Below are 5,615 nucleotides of genomic sequence, written 5' to 3'. Positions count from 1 at the left end.
GAGACTTCTCGGAGACGTCGCGGAGACTAGAAACAGTCTCCAAAAATATTAACATGTTTAGTCTTCTTGCGACTCCTCGGAGACTCTGTAATTTTCATGAGACGTCTCAGAGATGTCGCGGAGACGTCTCTGCAACTAGCAAAATTTGTAGTCGCGAACTAGTTTCAAGCCCAGTGAGATACCCCCTTAAAGGCCCTATCTCACCAACGGAGACGTCGCCGCGACAGTCTCCAACTTATCAGTCGCTGCAGTCGCGGAGACGTCTCGGAGACAAAAATGGCTTGCGCTCTCACCAAGGAGACGTCTCGATGGAACGTTTGAAAGATCATACACCTGACTTGGAGCAGGAGGAGGGATATCAGCACGCGTTCAGTCACGTGGTTTCTGAAGTGGGTCAAACAGTGTGAAGAAGTGTCGCGGAGACGTCTCCGCAATGTATTATAATTTGTTTTGGTCTCCAGCAGGTCTTCGCGATGTCTCTGAGACATCGCAGCGACGTCTCAGCAGTCGCGGATATCATTAGTCTCCGAGACGTCGCAGCAACTGATGGAGACTTTTTGGAGACGTCGCGGAGACTAGAAACAGTCTCCAAAAATATTAACATGTTTAGTCTTCTTGCGACTCCTCGGAGACTCTGTAATTTTCATGAGACGTCTCAGAGATGTCGCGGAGACGTCTCTGCAACTAGCAAAATTTGTAGTCGCGAATTAGTTTCAAGCCCAGTGAGATACCCCCTGGCGACGTCTCCGTTGGTGAGATAGGGCCTTTCAGTAAGTTTTTCCTCACTCAATATGCACTCGATTCGTTTGAAAAACCACTTTCCCATCCATGTCTTAATCTATTTTAGGTCTTGCATTTCGCATATGTCCAGCCATCAGTCGTAATATACATGTATGTATGGTGTGGGTGTCGCGGGAAAGGATTTTGCACACGAAAAGTAGATCTGTAGGGCCTGTAACCCCCTGTAACACAAAGCTTAGCATTGATTGTAGAGCAGTTTACTACGTTTGATTCTATTGACTATAATGTACAATTAATCTTAAAAATGAAGTGTATGATTTAGCGTTAACTTTTGCGTTAGGGGACCCCAATATTAGCGTCGGTGAGGATTGCGAAAGGTCCCAATTATGCCAAGAGCGTCCGACGCATAATATCGCAGTCAACGCATAATGTCGTCGTACTTTTTCTAACGCATAATGTCACATGTCGCAACGCATAATGTCGCAGAAAATTGTCAACGCATAATGTCATGATGTCGCAACGCATAATGTCACAGCAGTATTTTCTACAGGACTCGAGCTACAGATAAGATCTAACATATGCTTTCACTAAGTATTTTGAGACACGAGAAAGAGAATGAAGTGATTTGGAAATCAAGATTACTCATTGTATGGATAGTTATCGATTTATTGCCATTTCGTCTACTGCCTTTTCCCCAACTATCGCATGGTCTGATATCATTTCGTCTACCTTTAGTTAGTCAACTATCAACAAAGTCCAATAACCGTTTCGTCTAATTAACATCTCGTCTAATATCCAGTTGGTCTAATAGCCGCTTTTTATATTATCATTAATTGGTCCAATGTCCACTTTGTCCAATATCATTACGTCTCTTACCTTTTGGCCTAATAGCCAATTGGTCTAATAACCACTTAGTCTACTCTCATTTCGACCATGTTCCATCTGATCTATCTTCAGTTGGTTCGCTATCACTTTGTCTAAACCCATTTCGGCTAAGAATTATTTAGTATCGTTGCCATGGGTCCAATCATCAATAAGGCCAATCACCGGTTCTAAGACAATTCCCCCCCCCAAAATCAGAGTACGGACAACTACCCCCTGACAATACCCCCCGAGGACAATTACCCCGAGGACAATTACCCCGAGGAACAATTACCCCCGGACAACTACCCACTGAGGACAATTACCCCCTGGAAAATAACCCCCTGGACAATTACCTCCTGAAGACAATTACCCCCGAGGACAATTATCCCCCGGACAATTACCCCCGAGGACAATTTCCCCCGGACAATTACCCCCTGGAGATTGCCTCCAGGACAATTACCCCCTGGACAACTAACCCCCCTCCCCACCGAGGACAATTACCCCGGGACAACTACCCCCGGACAATTACCCCATCTTAATCATGAATGTGCACCACTTGTTTAATAATTCTTACCTTCTTGTTAAATAACAGGTTTATAGGTCCTACTTGACAGTGTTATTGTCGACTTTCATTATTTCTACCTGTGAAGGTGTCTTTTTTTAACGTTTTATCTATTTGCCTGATTTTTTCCTGAAATTAAACCCCAAATAAATAAAGAAAAATATCAGTTGGATTCAAAGAAGTTAGGCATTTGTGATTAGTATGTTTAATGTTGAATTGTTCTATGAAAACTTAGTATGAGGGCCAGTTTAAACATTTTCTGATGTATGTATGCGTGGCCAAACGGGAGATTTAGGATGCAAGCCCCCACCCCATTTTTCATGATGCAGAAGTCATTGCTAAACAAAAAAAAAGGAAGAAAAAATGAAAAGAAAGTGAAAGAGAGAGAGAAAAGGAGAAAGAGCAATATAAGAGAGAAAGTTATTAACATAAGATAAAGTAGACAATACATTGAAAACCTGTGCCACCGACCAAGACTTACAACAGGTCACGCTTGATTCTAACATCGATGCCGGAGAGATGGGGGGGGGAGGGGGGTTCCGGGGTAATTGTCCTGGGGTATTTGTCCTCAGAGGTAATTGTTTGGGGGTCATTGTCCGGGAGTAATTGTCCTCGGGGCAATGGGGGGGGGGGGTAATTGTCCTCGGGGGTTAATGTCCTCGGGGGTAATTGTCCTCAGGGGTATTTGTCAGGGGGTAGTTGTCCGGAAGGTTATTGTCCGGGGGTAATTGTCCTGGTGATTGGACCAATTGGTGATTGGACCCATGGCAACGATACCAAATGATTCTTAACTAAAATGGGTTTAGGCAAAGTGATAGCGAACCAACTGAAGTTAGGCCAAATGGAATGTCACGAGCGAAACTGCTCTAATTAACTTATTAATCTACAGGCTACTTAACCACCCTGAATAAAAGACCAAAGGATATTCAAGATATAAATGAAGTGATCAATTTAATGTCACAAAATATAATAAGTCGTTTACATTGAATCGTTGAGAACATAAGTATAATTGCAAACAGATATTCAATAAATCATTTCATATAGAGAAGGAGTATAATCATCATTGACTGTCCCAAGTTTATGGGAAGAGATTGATCTGGAAATAGGCCTTTAAATTATGTTACCGAAAATCTTGGAAAGTTTATCGATTGCTTGATCAAACCTTCAATCGGGTAAATGCGGAGTTCGAAAACAGAAGAGATCGACAAACCACGACGACTACGAAGATTGGACGATTATGACGAGGAACAAGTATGCCGATGATCGACGACGACGACGAAGAACACGACTGACGTCATCAGCGAAGACACGTGTCCTTGAAGAATGAAGAACAAGAGTTGAGTTGAAGCTCTAACTTGGAAGAATTACGGTCGAGTCCGACGAACAGTAGCTTCGGCTGACTGAAGTGAGTCATTCCCCTCGAATGACATTGTGACTCATGACCTGGACATAGAGGGTAGGTGCTACCCTGTCCTACATTGACTCCACATTGACTCTGGGCTGACCCTAGGTTGACAGCCGTCTAAAATAGGAATAGACCAAATACTTAACAGCAAAGGCCCTAACAATATTCTATTCACAAAAATATCAGCTTATCAAAATTAGCTTTCATATTTATTATCAAAGTAAATGAATAACAAGCTTCTATTAGCATGAGCTTTCTGATAGTCAAGAAAATACATAACAGTTGAGAAATCTAATATAATTATTTCTCTCTGAATCGTAGATCAATTATATAATTGACTTTAACAGACTTCAAAAATACAACTTTGTTCATTTTAGTAAGGATAATTATATTCACATTGAAGACTGGAGTAAGATGTCATTTGGTGACAAAATGAGCAGAATATATATATATATATATGTAAATCTGTCTTTCTTTCTGAAAACAGACATGCCATATTAAGCATAAGAATTGTATTAATATTAAAACGTATGAACCAAACATTACTTACAATTCGGCATCGAGTAGAAAGGAACCTCCCTGCACTGGGTAGGGTGGCACACGCCCTTTTCCTTGGTTAGGAAACACCCCAAATTGGACCTTCTTCTCCGAAATCAAAAGTGAGAGTGAGCTGGCTTGGCTTTTCTTGCCAGCACACCAAACAGAAATATGAAACACAAAGAGTCTGTAATCCTATACACCTGTTAAACCATAGTCTACTTATTATGACAACCCAGCCTGTTAAAATACCTGGCAACCTATCATGCCTACAGTTTAGTTACTAAGGTATGCAGTCCACATCTGTACATGGAGTTTAACAAAAGAGTTTAACAAAACATGGACTTTAACAAAAGGGTTATCTAGTTTTGAATAAGACCCCACAAGGAACATGGACGAAAATGAGAGTACAGCAAGTGGTTATTAGACCAATTGGCTATTGGACCAAAAGGTCATAGACGTAATGATATTGGACAAAGTGGATATTGGACCAATTGAAAAAAATAAAATTAGACGAAATTATAATAAACAAAATGGCTATTAGACCAACTGGCTATTAGACGAGATTGTAATTAGACGAAATGGTTATTGGACTATGTTGATAGTTGATTAACTAATGGTAGATGAAATGATATCAGATCATGCGATAGTTGGGGAAAAAGGCATTAGACGAAATAGCAATAAACCGATAAATATCCATACAAAGAGTAATCCTGATTTCCAAATCACTTCATTCTCTTTCTCGTGTCTCAAAATACTTAGTGAAAGCATATTTTATATCTTATCTGTAGCTCTAGTCCTGTAGAAAATACCGCTGTGACATAATGCGTTGCGACATGTGACATTATGCGTTGACAATTTGCTGCGAGATTATGCGTTGCGACATGTGACATTATGCGTTAGAAAAAAGTACGACATATGCGTTGACTGCGACATTATGCATCGGACGCTCTTGGCATAATGTCGCAACCTGCGACATTATGCGTTGCTGCGACATTATGCGTTGGTGCGACATATCGGTTGTAACACCCCTCACGACTACGCAGCTGTAAAAGAAAAAATAGGAATTATTTCTTAGTCCCTCTTTGTTCATTTCCATCACTTATTGTCTGTAAGATATCAAGTACAATCTTCTAAGTCAAATAATTGTGCTAGTTGGTGATACAGTAAGTGTTAAAAACAGCACTGTAAAAAAATAAAGTTATTTGACAACAGACTGGTTATGAATAGATAGTGACCGCCATTTCTGTTGATACCATGTGATACGATGGGGGAGGGGGCGGGCGGCTGAGTGGACAGTGTGGAAAGAAAACTAAGATTTCCTATCAAGACCGAGGCTGATCGATGCCTGACTGCATTAGGATAAGGCCAAAGATAAGACGTTCAAGGCCACTTAATATACCTGGACGCCTCAGGCTCGAGGATCACTGAACACCGCAAATGATTTCAATAAAGACGGTAAGAACAGTAATGAACAATCTCATATATCACCAAAAAAAATACCTG

The 5,615-nt window shown here is 40.9% G+C and overlaps 1 long non-coding RNA gene across 1 annotated transcript; it reads right to left on the bottom strand.

The window, feature by feature from the left end:
* Positions 1–3,314: 3,314 nt before the first annotated feature.
* LOC121420837 lies at positions 3,315–4,481 on the bottom strand. The gene is made up of 2 exons (XR_005970850.1): positions 4,123–4,481; positions 3,315–3,689 (listed from the first exon to the last, which is right to left on the bottom strand). It is a non-coding gene; the product is annotated as an uncharacterized LOC121420837 (long non-coding RNA).
* Between the last annotated feature and the right edge of the window lie 1,134 nt (positions 4,482–5,615).

The sequence above is a fragment of the Lytechinus variegatus genome, chromosome 8 (genome assembly GCF_018143015.1).
Source record: "Lytechinus variegatus isolate NC3 chromosome 8, Lvar_3.0, whole genome shotgun sequence".
Classification (NCBI taxonomy): Eukaryota; Metazoa; Echinodermata; class Echinoidea; order Temnopleuroida; family Toxopneustidae; genus Lytechinus; species Lytechinus variegatus.
Note: the sequence above shows the minus strand (reverse complement) of the source record. Positions and strands in the feature narration are given on the sequence as shown.